Raw genomic sequence first — 17,908 nt, 5'->3', positions numbered from 1 at the left:
GAATGTGTCGACTTCATGCCTAAACGAGTACCTTGGTCACTTTCAGAGAACATTTCCTTGTCACTTTCAACATGGCACAAGTCTGAACTGCATGTCTTGACACTAATGGAAAGACATGTACAATCTATGTATTTTGAATTGGGTGAAACAATGTGGGAAAGGTATTTTCCATATTTTAGCACTAATATTGGTCCAGATACATCACAGAAATCACAAAAAACTGTTTGCAGTCCAAAATAAAATAAATCTTTGTCATTCAGTTTTCCCTATAATTTCATGTGTTACAGACTTAATTTAAAAATGTAAAAAATGATTAAAGAAATGTAAAAATCAACCTTTACTGCGATGAATACAGATGATGTCACAGCCAGTAGGTATTAAACGTCACAGGAGACTTTTTCATCGTAGCCCTTTACCAGCTAAACTCCCATAATGCTCTCTGCTTGCTAACACGGAGCTGCCAGTAGTCCAAGTGACTACAGTGTTCAAAAGTAAGACGGTGTAAATAATTAGCAGCAATGAATCGATTCATCATAAACACCTCTGGTTTTGACAAAACGTCGTAGAAGTTTAGTTTGTTCCTTCCAGCTCTTGGTAGACATCTTTCCTCTGAGTTTATTCAATACTTGCTGCATCAGACAGCAGCAGGATCCATAAGATCTCCAAAGCAAGGAAGTAACATGCACATACGCACGGCACAACTTAACTTCTTTAATCAGTTATAACTGTAAATTACCCACCACATTACGCAGCTGATCTGTCACACAGAGTAACCGTTATTAAATTGCATTTAAATCATTTGTTACATGGCAGATTTTGATTTAGTCTTTTGCTCATTAGTGGATTATTATTTATTATACATCATTTAACATACTGCCCAATCTTGCGTGTATGACAAAAATTGCCTCCATATTATGGCTCTCTCCATTATCATCATGGATCTGAATAAGGTCACTACAATAGACCAATGTCTGAATGGCAGAATGTAGTAACTTTACCAACTAACGAGGCCAACAATGTTATGTATCCTATGTCTGAAAAGGTTTCAAGTTTATTTGCGCTACAACTGTGATAAAACTGTTAACAGATGGAGCAACATCAGTCCAGAATAAAGACAAGAGCTTGATAGTGCTACCACAGTAAACATGTCACAAAATAATCAACTGGTTTAAATCTTCACTCTTTTGTTAGACATTTATACACATAAAAATGTCAGCCACAGTGACAAAATCAACTTGGTTTGTGTGTATACTTTGCACTCTAGTAACAATATGCATACGGTTAAACTGAAGAATGCTTTTAAGTGAAAATTTGGCAATCCCAAAAACCATTCAGCCGCAGCTAGAAGATTCCACAGTTTATTTGTGAGCTGAATGACTCACAGACTACGGTTGTAGTCGCCTATATTAGTCTGTCTGTAACTGTGGAAGTGTGTCAGAGAGAGACAGGAATGCTGGATGTTAGTAGACAACTGTGACAGGACCACAGGGCAGGGCAAACACTTTGACAGCTGAGCTTGTGTGGGACATACTGTACAAGCCCCCTTGATTTTCCCTCATGCACGCACGCACGCACACACACACACACACACACACACACGCAAAGTTACAAGCACGTACACACCAACATGTGCACACAATCCATCTTTTCCACACATAAACAAAACATTCGCAATCTTTCTCTTTCAAGCGCAGCTACTGTACACAAACACACAGTCTCTCTCATGCACGCAGCCAAATACACACCTTTCTTTCTCTCCGGGCACACACACACATGCACACACTTAAACACACTCCCTCTCACTCACACAGGGCTGTGGCAGTAGTGTAGTGCACTGGTTGGGGTAATGGTCTAGTGAAAAACCATTTCACGGCATAGCGAGCAGAGGAGAGGCAGAGAGGAGAGCGCGGAAATCAAGCAGAAGAGACTGATACTGAAGGGAGAGGGAGCAGGCACACACACAAACCAGCACAAACACACACACACACACACACACCTACACAGACACACACTGTAAGAGGGGCTCATCTCTCTCCTTTTAACAGACCCTTCAATTTTCCCATAAAGCACCCCACCCCATCACTTTCAGCACTGACACACACTCATAGGCTTTTCCTATCTTACTTTTTTCGGCCTATCTTACACACAGATACACACAATGGCTCCAATGTCCCATCATTTTCACTCGAGCAGTCTAAGGATTTCAAAGGGATTTAGATCGACATGGAGTATTTGGTAGATGCATGCAGCTTAAATGAGACCACTTAGTACAAATGTAAAGTGTCTCTTTCTTCGCTTCGTGTTATCGTCTTCTGTATTTCTTCATCATCACTCTCTTCACCTCTCCATCAGAGTCTCATCCTGTCTTCCTCATTGTCTCCCTGCCCACACTCATCTTTACCCCTCATTAACCAACTCTTCCTAAGTGAAATAAAGGGCTCCTCTGTGTACTGTTAAATCTCTAACTCTTACTTAACATCTCTTTTCTTGTCCCTACCTTCTACATCTCACTCTACCTCCCTTTCTCCTTTCCATCCATCACTTATCCCTGAATTTACAACTCTCTCCTCCTGCTCTCTTCCATTTAACCCAATTTCTCTTTTGCATTTATTCCCCGATTGCCCTCTGCTAGCAAAAACACGTGGCATGTGGGTTTGTCTGTATCTAGAAAACTAGACATTCGGAAAAGGTCCGTGGGTGAGCAAAAGACATGTCTTTCTTTCACTTCCAATGTCATTTTCTCTTTCTGTAAATCAATAGACAAAGCTTTTTCTCCGTCTTTGTCCTCCTTCCATCTTGCCCCCCCATTCTGCCTCCCACCCTTGTAGAAATCAATGAATAAGGGAAGTCTGGGTCTAATCCGTATCAGTCATATCGTTCTGCTCAGCCAGCACTTTCGGCTGACTCAATTAAAACACAGCTCTCTGCGGTTCCTTTGTGTGTGTGTGTGTGTGTGTGTGTGTGTGTGTGTGTGTGTGTGTGTGTGTGTTTGTAAGTGTGCGCATGTGTGTGTGTGTGTGTGTGTCACATCCACTGCCTGTGATATACCTAAAGCTTTCACATATCTTAGTGTCTGTATAGTCAGTTGTAGACAGCGTGTTTGGATGAGAGCCACCTGATGAAGACTGTCTGACTGCTAAGAACATAGTAGAAGAAGTAATTATTCTAACGGTAATGTGCATTATACTAGGAATATACACTACCATTCAAAAGTTTGGGGTCACCCAGACAAATTCATGTTTTCCATGAAAACTCACACTTTTTTTTCATGTGCTAACATAATTGCACAAGGGTTTCTAATCATTAATTAGCCTTTCAGCATGATTAGCTAACACAATGTAGCATTAGAACACAGGAGTGATGGTTGCTGGAAATGTTCCTCTGTACCCCTATGGAGATATTCCATTAAAAATCAGCTGTTTCCAGCTAGAACAGTCATTTACCACAACAATGTCTAGACAGTATTTCCAATTAATTTAATGTTATCTTTATTGAAAAAAAGAACTTGATTTAAAAAAAATGAGGACATTTCTAAGTGACCTCAGATCTTTGACCATAGTGTAATGTCTCTGTCAAATTTGCACATTTAAAATGTGAATCTAAGTGTGTCTGAAGAACGAATGTAAATATAAGGTTTATTTTCCCAATTCTTGCACATAAGACCAGGATCCAAGCCTATAGCAGGTTTCTAGCTCTTAAGCTTGATATGTGGTATCAACACTTACTCTGGGAGTGACCTAAACTATAAAATAAACTGATGGCCGTTACCTCGTAAATCTCTGGCCCTGTGTCTGAACTCTGCACCAGGTTGATTTCTAAAACATTGTGAGGTTGACATGTTTTTGCAGTTTAGGAAGACCAACAGAGTGATGAGTCAGTGAGTCAATAAACTAAATTACCGAATGTGCATGCCACGTTTCAACTCAATAGGTATGCTTTCAGATGTCATGCTTTTAAGAAGACCACATCAATATCTTCATCACTTTAATCAGGCTGAATTCTTAAGAGCATGTTTCCCTGAGGCAAGCATATTTTTTCAATCGTTTGTAATAGGAACACAGTATATTTACACTATTTTAAAAATTCCAGCAACGTGACAAGGCTCTGAATATCTACTCCATGCTGAGCGCTGTGTGCTTTGTGTTTTTCTGTGGTTGCCTCCAGTTGGAAAATGTTCAGCAGCGGGTAAAATGATGCACACGACACAACCACTTTTTACCCAGCTGTCCAAATACAGCAGAAAAGGTGTGAAGTAAATACCACACTGACCTATTGTCACATCCTTCTAACAACTGAATGACCGCCAAGGAGAAGTCAACACTGCTAATATGAAAATGTAAAGCATTGAAGAACATTTCATTTGCCATGGGTCTAACAGGTGAGCAGCAGTCAGCGAGTCGGTCAGCTGATCAGCACTTGCAACACATTACTTCCTTGGATATTCCGTATCATAGCAACCAAAGCATCTCAGCTGAAAGAATGCGGCGCCTCCAAATCGCTCTCAAGCTTTCCCAGCTGTGCGTTTTCAGACAAGCGCCTGCCATTTTCAGCTGGCAAAAAAACGCTTTGGTGGTGACACAACCTCAAGATTAAAGCATGTACATTCAACATATAAAATCACTCAACTTTTCGACATATTTTTCCTCTCAAAACGTCATGTAGCAATTCAAAGCCAATATTACTCAGTGTAAAAAAAAAAAAAAAAATCCCACTTAGAATTAAACACCCATAAAAAGTATTAGCCTCCATCATTCTAACTGCACTTTATTACAAGAACCCTTCCAGCTTTCACACAGTTTAAAAACTGCTTCAGGTCTGTGGAAAATTACAACAACACCTTGCTGTGTGCTGTTAGTTGGATTTTGTCACCAGTTCATATGGAAACCCATTCTCTATGATTACTTCACCCAAAGCATGTTTTTAATATTTCACAGGGATAGAGAAAGATTTAAATACACACACACATGCACGCACACACACACTCGAATACAGATATACTGTAATGAAGGAAATCTGTGCGTACACAACCTCATTCTCAGTGTGTTTGATAGATTAATGTACCTTGTTAATCTAATATTATTAATATGTCACCTTAGCCTCTAGTGAGGGACAAAAAACGACACTGGTCTCCTGTGTGTGAGGTGAGCTAAGCTTCAGCTTTTTAAATGGCACACATCACAGAAGGCTTTATTTGAATATTTTGGGTCAGTTGTAGTATATTATTTTTCTGTTCCTTTCTAAATTCATGTCCATTCCTGGCTGCATGTGATCTATCCATGGATACTTCCTTCTGTTTATTCATCTCCATCCACCTCCATCGCAGCATCCCAGTCTTTATTTGCTCTGCTCTATGCGACTCTCCATTCGTTCGTCTATTACTATATGCCATCGCTCTCTCCATCCATTTATCCATCCATTCATTCTCGAGAAAGCAGTAATTGCAGCTGCTGGCGAAAAGCCATCCATTTTCTCAGGCTAATTACTACAGCCTCTTAACAAAGTAGCACTAAAAGAAAGAGAGTCGACAAGCACACTCACAAGAACGTGCTTATTCACATTCACACACAAGTTCACCTCTGCACACACAAACAGCCATACAAATGAGCTCCTTCCATAGTTCATCATTATTCTAATGAGTCTACGTTGACCACACAGGAGACAGTCACTCTGCCAGAGTCAGCTGCAGTATATCTGGAGTAAATCCTATTTATATAGCCGGAAGCAGGCCGGAAGAAATTTTTCCTACACAATAATTCTGAGCTTATATCATTCTTGACCTGAAGAAATACATTTTGGGAAATATACTCATTTGTTTTCTGGCACAGAGTTAGCTGAGCAGATTGATGCCACTTCCAGTTGGTTAACTTAGTACAAAGAGAAGCAGCATGCCTGTCTGTGACCACAAGTAACAAAATCCATGTACCAGAGCTTTAAAACTTACAAATTAATGCAGAAATACAACGTGTCAATTGGTGAGCTTTAAGAGGTGTTGGCATGAGGATTTAGTTGCTCTGCCTTGTGTTTCTCTCCTTCTCCAGCCTTTATGCTAGGCTAAGAAAACCGACTCTTAGCTATTATTTAATATCCAAGAGACAAAATGCATTGATCTTGCCAATACTCAATGTGTTCAAGTATTTCTTTAAAGGGAAAAAATAACACAACATATGCAGCAGTATCTGTGTATGAGTCACCTAGCTCAGAACTAATGAAGCGTGTTTAATTATAATCAGTTATAAAAGTAAAGCTTTGTCTTTTTATCGTTACAACATACCTGATCTTAGCATTATCATTCACTCTTGAGCAAATCAATGTGTGTCTAAGTGGGTGGTATGTGTCTACAAAAACAGTCAAAGCTGTTCAACACCTGGCAGAGTAATTGCTGAGTCATCACTATTGATCACCAACCCAATGAAACCTCTTGCAGACTTGCACCGCTTTGGTCGCTTTGCATGGCTTGGCTGTAAAATCTCCCTCAGGTTTACGTAGACATGAAGAGTGGCAGCCAAAGAGTGAAGGTGACAGACAACAAAACCGAGTCTTCGAAAAAAAACTGCAAGCGAGGCAGCGAGAGATAGTGAAAGAATAAAATAATCGGGGCAAATGTGCTTATTTGTTTACGACACCAAAGAAAAACCAAGCATCTTTATTCTCAAACCTCTTCCTACTGAAATGTCAGCAAACCACTAGAATAAAGGGCTAAGAATTAAGAATGGAGCACAGTTAAATGTCACAGCGCTGCTGAGCCTCTGGTACAATTAAGACCACAGAAGGTCAATTTTCCCCAAAGCATGCAGCTTAGAGCGTCTCCCATGAATCCAGCTATTAATACTACTCAATGCAAAGCACATCCCGCTTACTTATTGTAGGTGTGTGAGAGAGTGGGAGAGACTGTATTAGATTTGTGTGTGTTTGTATGCATATCAGTACGTAGACCCATCAATCAAAAAAAAACACTGTTTGTTAAATGGCATTTAAAAGTTATCAACTGGCAGCATCCCAATGAACTTGGAGCAGACACACAGCAGTTCACACGCTGACACACAAGCAAATTCGCTGTTGGAGGATACTGCATTGATTTATACTATTAGACTTATAGTAACTCTAAAGACAAACAAGATGTGTGACGACGCAATGTTGCCTTATACTTCTGGTCCAGTTTCTGCTCATAGCAGCTTTTTCCAAACAAAGTAATAAGAGTAAACATAACGTCATGCAAAACGTAATTAATCCCATATAGGAAAATCAGATTTCAGTGACTGACAGCAGGTTATGATATACGTTACTGCTCCCTATTTGTCTTCTCTGGTGTCATAAATTTCTCACAAACACATAACTGATTATGAACATTATTAGTTTAGATTGCCTGTGGACCTCATATATCATAAATAGTGACATATGTTGAAAGCCGGGCTCACACTGGAGGAGTTTTAAAACCGGGTTGCATCATGCACATGAGGAGAAACTTCAGATCTTCCCTCTAAGCTCAGATAAGAACACACTACAAGAGTGGAAAATAATGATGCATCAAATAAAACAGGATATCGTTAAGATTACTGAGCAATCAAGAAGCAGTGCGCCACCTCACGTGATCTTAAGGGAAAGCAGGTGTAACATTATTATCTTGTCACATTATTAATACTCTACTGTGAGAAAAAATAAAAGCATAAGGCTAAATGAGTCTGGATACAAAAATGGTTGGCAAGAAGTGAAATTGAGATTTAAGCTATTAGTTTGAATATATGCAGGTTTTAGTTAATGCATTCTGTGGATTGTTTAGTGCTGCTTGACAACAGCATCCACTGCTCCAGGCAGTAGTTGTACAGAACCATCCGGATTTTCAGTACTTAATATCAAACGTGTGTGATATTAAGAATTTCAGGAGGCTCAGGAGGTTTGAGACTGGATCTGTAGACCTCTCAAATCATGAAATAATCTGGGCTGCACATCAGTTCAGACCAAGGTCCCAGACCAGACTTCTCTGATTGCTGAGGGAGATAAAATGGGGGTAAATTTGTCCAAAAGTCCAGTAATCTGAGCCTGACGAACTTCTAAAATACACACAGTGGGACAGAAGCATGACACAACTTGCTGTGGAAAATTTTCAGCTTCTCATATGTTAGCGAAAACTCCGGCAATAATATGATGATGTTCACTCTAGCTATTCAATATTCGTGCTCATAGAGACTTGGAGATTCTTCTTTTTTAGTTGTTTATGAAAAGCAGAAAGAATAATGGTAGTTTAGTTTCTGTACCAAAATCACATATGCCTCACTTTCAGAACTCTGGTTCTTTACATCTCACCAGAGTTCAAGTAACAGCTTGCACACACATTATTCACCCCCCCCCCCCCCCCCGAGTTATCAAAAACAAAAAAAAAAAAAAAACTAAACAAGGTGAATTCACCAGAGTTTGTTTGAACCGAACCAAACAGGTTAGGTGTAAAAACACTTTCCATGAGAACTTACACATACTTGTGGGGCGTTTTCAATTGGGGAGGGGGACAAGTTTTGGTTCCAAAATCAAAACCGATTCACCCAATTGTGTGACTCTGTTAACAGATTTTTGTTATTAGGACCAAAAACAACAACAAACTACAAACAAACATAATAATGCTAAAAATGTCTGATCCTGAAGAGCAAAATAGGAGCTGGCTGTGCAATTTTTCAGTATAAAATGCAGCTATTTTTGTAAGTGTGTGTATATTTTATATAGAATGATATATTTTGTGAAGAGAAAGCGAGGAACGTGAGGGATGGATATGAAAGGGACGAGGGAACCAGGGAGTGTGGAAGGAAAGAGAGAGAGATGGGGATAAATAAATGATAGTAAGAGGGAAGGTAAGGCGATAGCAGAGCGGATAGGATTAGTCTCTGCTGCAAAGCCTTGGGAGACATACACACAAAACACACACACACACACACACACACACACACACACACACACACACACTGCAAACTATTTATGTAGGCTCACACTATACTTTTAATACACTTTCATGCAATGACATAGACACATATTACACATGCAGTAAAAAAAAAAAAATAAATTAGCCAGAACAGAGACAAAATCACACACACATTTAGAAGTGACACACACACACTCTCTCACACACACTCAGGTTTATCCAATCCTTAGTGTTCTTAACAGTTAAGCTCGTCCTTGAAAGTGCAAGGTGGGTAGTTGATAAGAGGACAAAAAGAGAGAGGAAGAGAGAGTCAGGGGTGATGGCATATACAGAGGGACAGAGAGAAGGATGAGGAGATGGGGAGCCAAAAAAGTGAAGGAAGATAATTTGGTTTCCTCTAAGCCCCCTCCCTGCCACCCAGATAGTATATCCCTCTACCTCTACCCCCCACTCCCCCATCTGTGTCTCCTTTTCTCTACCCCAAACTTCCCGACTTAAAAAAAGTTCCCCTTTGAGGATTAGGTGGAACAAAGGAAGGTGAATTCCAAGGAAGACTAAGAGAGTGGAGGAAGAGCAGAGAAGCACAGGAGAGTGAGAAAAGGTAGAGGTTAAAGGGGAGACAATTTACCTGACAGAGACGCACACATGATGGCACAGACGACAGAAACAGCGAAGATGAGAGCAGGGTAAATTTTTTTTACCTGCTCTGCCATTTTTATAAAGTCAGTGCCTTAGGTAGGAAAATCTCTGCCGGGTTTGTGTTAGTGGATTTTCGTATTATTTATTTATTTCTCTATGATATCTCAGGAGCAAGACTTAGCATAAGAGCATAAGCACATAAGAGCAGCACCGCCACATTTCTACTGCGTGCGCGACAGAACGTATGCATGTGCATGTACAGAATCTAAATACAAGAGTGGGGAAAAAAAATAAAATAAAAAAAAAAGTTTTGTGTGTCTGTGTGTGTGCGAGAGTGGGTGTGTGATTATGATTGTGTGACAGTGGGAGCAGGTGGCTACAGTAGCAGGTTAGATGGAGCTGTAATAGGATGAAAGTGGCACTTTTTCCTTCTGCCTCTCGCACACACTCAGTTCCTCTTTCAGATGATTGGCTCCAGTTGGGGGGTAGTGATGGCCGTGGAGTCGTTTAGGTCTTTCCTATAGTTCTCATATTCTTTATTCCTTCTAATTTCATCAAAGTCTTGACCTGTTCACTCCCATTGTCTCGTATGTAATACTGTTCTAGTCTCAACATGTTTCATACCTTGTTCATTCCCTGTTCCGTTTCTTTCTCATCTCCCTGGTTTTTCTTTCATTTCTCTGGACACCCCCCCTCCATTTCCATCTAGGCTAAAATTTCAGTTCAGGTAACAGTGGGGCTGTAAGCTTAACGTCCTATTACCACTGCAAGTGGATAAGAGATCTTATCCTCAAATTTAAAATACATTTTGAACTGAAAAAAAAGGCTTAATCTAAACTGGGACCTGCTATCACTTTATTACACTGACTAAAACTACAAAACAACTAATTAGGAAACCAGAATGAGGTTTGATAAGGGTCTTTCTACATTAACCATGTGAAATGAAGCCTGTCTTTTGGATTACGATCAGATTAATTTTTACCACTTATTTATATTCTTTAAATAAGAATGTCAAAATACAATTTTTTAATACTACAGTGAGACAAAAACCTATGTGACGCAATTCAATATCTAACATTTTTTTGATATACGTTTTGTATGCACCCACACACAATTTGTGTGTCCATGCGATGTGTACGACTGGGTACATGCGAAAAGATGATACAGAGCACAAGAAAAAAAAGAGGAATGGACAAAGAAGTGTGGAAAATGGAGGCAATATTTGCTTTTGTGCTTGATGACATGCTTTGGATGGAGGCAGAAATCCACTTGCTACGCTGTGCTTTTGTTCAGTATGTGGACCTGAATGCATGAACAGATATGTACACATGGACAAGTGTACAAACACACAGAGCCAGCACTACTGTTTCACTTGAAAAGAAACGCACACCAATACACACAACTATGAAGTCTTTAAACCTTAAGTCCATCCTGACCTATATTATATGACCCCTGAGAAACCTTCTCTTGTCTAACAGCTGACTTGTTCCAGAAACTGAGCAAAAAACGGATGGTTTAACCCTACTGAAGTGCATGCTTTACCTATTTCAGAACAAACTGGAGAGTCGGGCTTATAAAGTGTGGTGATTCTATATTTCCCAGGCAAATGACAGCGTGTTGTTCACTTGAAATTCCTAAAATCCTGACAAGGAACATCACCGAAAAGTTTTAAATTTTTCCGAGAGCTCTGACCTGGTTGAATGGGTCAGATATTACTTTCAGTACAAGAGCACCATCCTGGAAATAGAGACAGACATTTTCTTGCAGACACAAGCAATCTCCTGCAGACTGACCAGGATGTGGACTTAGCCCGAGCCCAGGTGGGGTCGATGGGGGATGGCTGGAGGAGGAGAACAGAACCGGAGAAAGCAGGATGGGTGGGAAAGAAAGAGAAATATAAGAAGAGAGCAAGATGGGGATTAGAAACCCCCTGAAAGGCAGTCACTTAATTTCCTGACTAACGTGGCTATGATTATCTCCTGGGTGGGAATGGAACGTTTGATGTCCTGGGACCAGACTAATCCTTGGTGACTAACCTCCACCTCTCATTTCCTCTGGATTAGCTTACTCTGCTACTTAATAAAAAAGTTGGAGGTGGATCAATATTAATCTATAGTGAAGGACTGTGTTTCCCTTTCTCTGGCTGTGGAGACTCGCCAGAAAAATGACAACATTTGTCATTCGTTCACGTCACCTATTGCCTGTGTTTCCTAACAAGGACCTCCTGTGGATTTGTATATAACATGTTATCTCTGAAAAGCAAGCATGGAAGTAGTGTGATGTTGTTATAGTGCCAGAAAACCTTGGAAGGAGAAGAGTGATTTTACAGAAGAAACCAATGTTTGTGGTGTCTGACCAATGGCAAGCCATTTACTCTCTAAATAAGCTGAGCTATTGCTATTCTATTGATTAATGGAGAGAATTAGCAAGTCATGATGGTAGTTATGACTTGCTTGTTGTATCTGATGCAACAGACAAAAACAATCATGGGTAAAAGTAAAGATGTTTGTTGCTTAAAACATGCAAGTGCCTCATGGTAATGTAAAGTGTCACTCAGTAAATCAGCAGAGGTTCTGCAAATGAACACAGCAACATAATGAAGTCAAAAAACAGCAACAGCTCCACCAAGTAGGTAGGTTGGCTACACCTGATGTGGACATTGACAAGCAAATAAAAGGCGCTCCTCTACCACCACAATGTGCATTATTATTCATTTTGATCATTGAGAAACATTGCATTTTTATGTTGCAAAAATCATCAAAACATGACTATAAAAGGTTGCAGATTGCAAAACAGCTCCAGACAAATATAAGCAAGGATTGGAAGGACTGAAGAAGGTTAAGAAAGATAACCAAAGAGAGTAAAACAGGATAACTTCATGCAGCACTGTTTTTATATTTCAATATCTTGTCTCAACTTGATGTAGGATGATCGATAAAACAGACAACACACATACTTGTGCCTGTCATGCTGCCTGTGACTTCCAGCCTGTTTGGATTGATAAAATGGTAAAAGCTGAAGGTGACACAGTGCTTCCAACAGTTTAGTACCTCATGATTGAGGGTTATTTGCACATTCACACAAGGACTGCAAGGACTTGCACACACACTTTCACATCACTAAAAAGCTGCAAATTAACCAACAATTTTTCAGAAAAGCTGTTGCCAAATTATGTTCAACAGTCTTTTGCAGATTTTTTTTTCTCACCAGGCTTTTCTCAAGAGGGAAAGCCTGAAGTGTTGCCAGGTTACCGGCCAATCTGACCAATGACATGTCACTTGACCCTTTCCTCGGCCAATGCCCTGTCTCCGACAACCGGCTGGGCCCCAGCTGGCCAATTAGCTCGCCTCGTAGTGTGGAGCTCGGCCAATGAAAAGCCCCAGGAGACTTCTGTTCAGCTGAACTCACAGATGGGAGGACAGAGAGGGAGAGAAGAGGGAGAGGGAGAGAGGACGAGTGTGTGTGTGTGAGTGAGAAAGAGGGTGTGAGGGACTTGGCCTGAGTTCCCAAACACCATTGAGACATCTTCACTGAAGAGGTTGGCTAGTTTTGAGTTAGCAGTTGGAAACAAATCTCTAAAAGGGACCAATGGGAGAATTTCATTGCAAGTAGTAGAGATAAAAAGGAAGCCAAACTGCTAGCCTGCCACACGCCATATATAAAAATAAGATCACCTTGTAGACAATTGAAAGTTACCTTATAGGGCTTGAATGTTGACATTTTGAAAACAGACACATTTTAAAGCATGTTTATCCTCCTTTAGATTGTTCTTGCAGTTTGTGTGTGACTGCTATATATGATGTATTACACACATTAGAGGTTTGAATCCATTTACTTTCTTTCCTATCTCTGATGTACTTTGAAAAGACCAATGTTTTACTGTCAGTAAAGTCAAATTTAATAAAGAGCTCCTTAAAATCAAGTGAACATGAGCATTTCAGTTTTAAATTAAATGGCCAAATCAAGTGATCTGGGTGGAGAACAAACAAAATACAAAGCAGAGTGGAACTTACATAGCGTTCTCTGCTTCAATAGTTAGACTGAATTGGAGTGAAAATGGTCCCAGCATTTTAAAAGTATTTATCACAAAATAAACATTAAGTGAAACTGAGTGTTTTGCAGTCAGCATTTTGGACAGCTGAATTGAAACGCTGCCATTTACACACGCCCTCCCATCCTTCTCAGCATGTGAGTTGAATTTTTTACCACTTCTGTACAACTCTCATTGAAGTTTTTCAGTTGCAATTTCAGTTTGCTTTGTTGACATGACATAGAAACTCATCTGAGACAAGTTTAAAAAAAGAATTACTCCATATATGCTTATTATAATGCTATATAAATATGAAGCATTCATGCAAAGCATTACATCTACACTAGACAATTATATTAAGTTAAGAGTATATCTTTATTTTTACCTTTTTGCCTTTTTGTCAAAGTCTGAATAAATGTCATAGGAGCCAAATAGAAAGCTAGAGTTTAACGAAGTCGCATTTACATTCTTCTATAGGTATATTAGAGTTGCAAAGGTAGCAGTTTTAGGAGTGTGATGGCTTTAAAGCCCTTACTACTGAAAAAAATGGCTGCTGAGAATAATTCCTGCAAGTGACCACAATCCTACATTTATGCTAGAAAACACATAACCAGTGGAGGGCTGGTGCGAAAGGGTAGCTGCTAGGCCATATGTAAAAATGACACCTACTGCAGCTTTACAGCATTCAACAGCAGGTTAAAAAGGCATGTTTGTGTTCCTGGTGTTCCTCAACATCTTCCTCTCCCTGACTTTCCAGCACACGCTTTTAGTCTCTCAGTGTGACTTCAAGTTGACACTCCATCTCTCACTCCCTTCCTCAGTCTCTTTTGACATCTCTTGAGTTTCTTAAACCCGCTCTTACTGCGAAACTCCCTGACTTTTACTACTGTACCCCGACTCACTTTCCCTCCCCTCCCTTCCTCCCCCCATCTCTCAGTATTTCTTATCTATTAGATGACTCGCCATATTTCAACATCAGATATTTCTTTCTCAGAAGCTCAAGAGCTGCATGCTGCTGTAAGAATAGCACACAATCTCCAAATACACACACGCGTACTTTATCTTTGCTTGCTCACACATTGACAAAAGTCTGTATACAGCGTGCACACGGGTACACATATTTGATACCTAGAGGTGTGTGTGTTCTCGACAACACAGCTGAGCCAACAATCTAGAAAAAAACATGTACACTCGCGCACGAACAAACACATACCTGCGCACACATATACGCCATTTGGCTATCTGTCCTGTCCACAGTGCAGTGGCCAGTGGTGATAACACTCTCCACTGGACCAAAACTCATCGCTCTTTGCACACATACCTGGTCAAGGCTTTGTCTGTGTGTGTGCGTGTGTGTGTGTGTGTGTGTGTGTGTGTGTGTGTGTGTGTGTGTGTGTGTGTGTGTGTGTGTGTGTATGCACATTTGCCTGTTGGAGTCTTTCTCAAAGCCTGAATGGAAGTCATGAGAGCTAAGGAGAAATCCAAATTTGATCGTGCATAATGACATCAAGATCCAGGAGCTATACTTGAAAGAAAGCACAAACATGCACACACAGATCGACACAACCGACGCCACAAACACAGATAGGATTTCGAAGAATGTAACCTCCACACAAACTATGTAAACTGCATTATTCTAACCATTTCTTCCAGTACTAATAGTGCTGCAACAAGAGATGCTTTCACACTACATTAAAGGCTAATTTCTATTTCTACGTGTGATGTCGACATGGCCTTTGTTGACTTTGCTAGAAAGCTTAATGTATGAATCTGGATCATGGGAGCGATAAAAATGATCATCTGTGCGCAGTCATTTAGTAGTTCTTAGCTCTTGGGTAAAGGTCAGATTTAATACAGTTAGTCGTATGTCTTTTGTTCCTCTTTGGCTACAACATCTAGACCTATTACCAAATATAAATTTCTACAAACCCATTTATCATATTTTTATTGTGACCAACACACAACCATTATATATACCCTCTTATCTAATGACTTTATTTGCAGATGCAGACTTGAGCTGAAGCCAGGTTTGCCTCAAGTTACTGTACACTCAATGCGGTGGACACCGTAGACAGGATACCAGAGTAGGGACAAGCATACATACCTCCCAGGTACACTCATATTCACTCCCACTGGCATTCTGAAGTTGCCACTGTACCTGCTGTGAATGTGTTTGGACTGTAGGAGGAAACTGGAGCACATGGAGCATGCATAGTCTCGCATCATTATCTTTTCCACTGTGCACTCACACACCAGCCCGTTTTCATTCCCAAGGTGTCAGATACTGCCATTTTGTCAAAGCAGCTGGCGTCTGAGAGACACACAAAAGGTGTGTTTCAGCTTCTGCACCACCTGCGTCAATATTCAATGCCAATAGATGCAGAGGAGTTTTTGTCATTTTAAAGAGTCTCAAAAGGTCGGTTGTGGTGGTGGTGTAAATCATAACACTTTCACCAAAGAGACAAGTTAGTGTCCCGTGTCAAAACATTATTTTATGTTTTTATACTCAGTTTTGTGTTACTTTGTGACTTAGCCGTTGCTTTCAACTGCTGTTTGGTACGTTTAGGCACCAAAACAACTTGATTAAACTTTGAAAAAATGCCATGGTTTAGTTAAAAAAAAAAAAAACACCATTTCTCAACATTACTCACATGGTACATGTGCCATTGTCTGGTGTGACTGTGATGACACCAGCAGAGAACATTCGGTTATGGACTCATGGCATCTTTTTCCGACATTCACAGATGTTTATAGGTCTATGGAACTATCCTGTTCATTAAAAAATGATGCTAAAGGGTACCAAATGTTATTCAAATGTGACGCCAAGGGGTCCTGACAAAGCGACAGTACGTGATGAGTTAGGAGAAAGCCCAGACTCCACGCACAGATTCATATGTGATTTCATTGAGGTCATGACATGATGTCTCATCTCTCAACTAAGCTGTGTCATCCTGGCAAACTGATTGCCTCAACTAATGAGTTCATTAAGAACTATGTCTGTGCTTTTGTTGTCAGATATAATACGGGAAGAGAAAAATTGTAAAAGAAGCATGGAAATTTGGCAGATGCTCGTGCTTAGAAGATGTGTGTGTATGTGTATATATATATATACACACACACACACACACACACACACACACATATATATACATATATACATATATATATATGTATAAAGAAGCAATGACTTATTTTTTGTGATGTAACTGTGCAACTGTAACTACGTTTCCATAGCTACAGTGAACTTTAATGAAGTTGCTGCTATACAGTTAACATAATGATGCAATTCAGGATTTATTTTTTTGAGGGGGGGGGGAGTTTAATGTCCATGACCTATGAGATAAGTTGTGTCAATCACCCTGGGAATAAATTACGGACATAGTCATGTAGGGACCTGGTAGCCACAGTTTCATAAATTGCTCTGGATTTTGACCTACACCTTCTATGGACAGACTGTAGGGAATCATGAATGTTAAAAACAGATAATAAGTCATGACATGTTGACTCATTCTGCCCTGCTGGCGGGGAGAAAACACAAATTACACATGCCAGAGAGGGAGTCTGTGTTCAAGAGAAAATGTGTGTATTCAGACATGCTTCCGTACAATTCAGTTAATATGAGAGCATTGGTTCATTCTTGCATGCACTGTGTCTGTTCTGGCATATGTGTCTAATGTATGTTCTCATCCTTGTATTTTATTATGTGTGTGTGTGTCTCTAACAGACGTTCAGCAGTCATCAGACCAGCCAGGCACCAGTCCCAGACAGCGAGGTCAGTCATTCACTAATCATATTAACATTCCTCCATAATGACCGAATGCATAACTCTCCCTTTTCAGTCATTTTCTCTCCCTCTCCCTCTATCCATCTCACTCTTTCCATTCCTGCTCTGTATTTTATTTTTTTTGTGGTTTTATCTACATCATCACCTCACATTTTCTGCCTCTTTTTAAGTACTCTGTTCATCTTTGAACCTTGACATTTCTCGCATTTGCTCGGCTTTATTCCTGCTTTCTTTCCTCTATTTTCACTCCCTTCTCATTTTCCTTCTGAGTTCTACATCTCACTGTACTTTTGTTTCCTCATCTGTAACTTTCCACCATTTCTTTGCCCTTCTTTCCTGTCAAAGGTTTGTATTAACTCCTGAATCAGACTTCATTAGGATAGATTAAAGTCATATAAAAAGGTTAACGAGTGTGTAACATCAAATGAACAGATTTGCTTAGAGAAACTGCAAATATGAGACCAAAATTATAAATTAGCATTAATCTGGCATAGCAAGGAACTACACTGACTCAAAGGTCATAACCTGAATCAATAACTTGATTAACTGC

General features: G+C 40.0%; 1 protein-coding gene across 7 annotated transcripts in view; it reads right to left on the bottom strand.

Annotated features, from left to right (window-relative positions):
- pard3bb (par-3 family cell polarity regulator beta b) overlaps positions 1-17,908 on the bottom strand; it is a 234,162-nt gene that overhangs the window by 33,381 nt on the left and 182,873 nt on the right. The window lies entirely within an intron of this gene.

This window comes from Amphiprion ocellaris, chromosome 11, assembly GCF_022539595.1.
Source record: "Amphiprion ocellaris isolate individual 3 ecotype Okinawa chromosome 11, ASM2253959v1, whole genome shotgun sequence".
Lineage (NCBI taxonomy): Eukaryota > Metazoa > Chordata > Actinopteri > Pomacentridae > Amphiprion > Amphiprion ocellaris.
This window is presented reverse-complemented; position numbering and strand designations above follow the sequence as displayed.